Source organism: Plasmopara halstedii, assembly GCF_900000015.1.
Source record: "Plasmopara halstedii genome assembly, contig: Scaffold_614, whole genome shotgun sequence".
NCBI lineage: Eukaryota > Oomycota > Peronosporomycetes > Peronosporales > Peronosporaceae > Plasmopara > Plasmopara halstedii.
The window spans coordinates 740146-740436 of NW_020187532.1; positions in this window are offsets into that span (position 1 = coordinate 740146).

Here is a 291-nt window from a genome sequence, read left to right on the forward strand (position 1 = left end):
CCTGATTTGACGACGAGAACACTCGTGAGAGCTGTAAGGTTTGCTCCGCCCAGGAGTGAAACGCAGCTTCGACGAGTACGGGGCTGGATAGCAGTAGTTATACATGTATCAAGATTTTTGCTATACATAGTTAGAAAAATCTATGCATTTGAAATCAGGCGGCTTTGCCGCCGATAAAATAAATAAAGTCAGTTTTGGATTCAAACGGAAGAGTGAATTAGCCTTGGGTTATGGCTGTAATTACTCTTGGAGTAAGCGGATTGCGATCCGCTAAACTCGTACTTGTTCTAA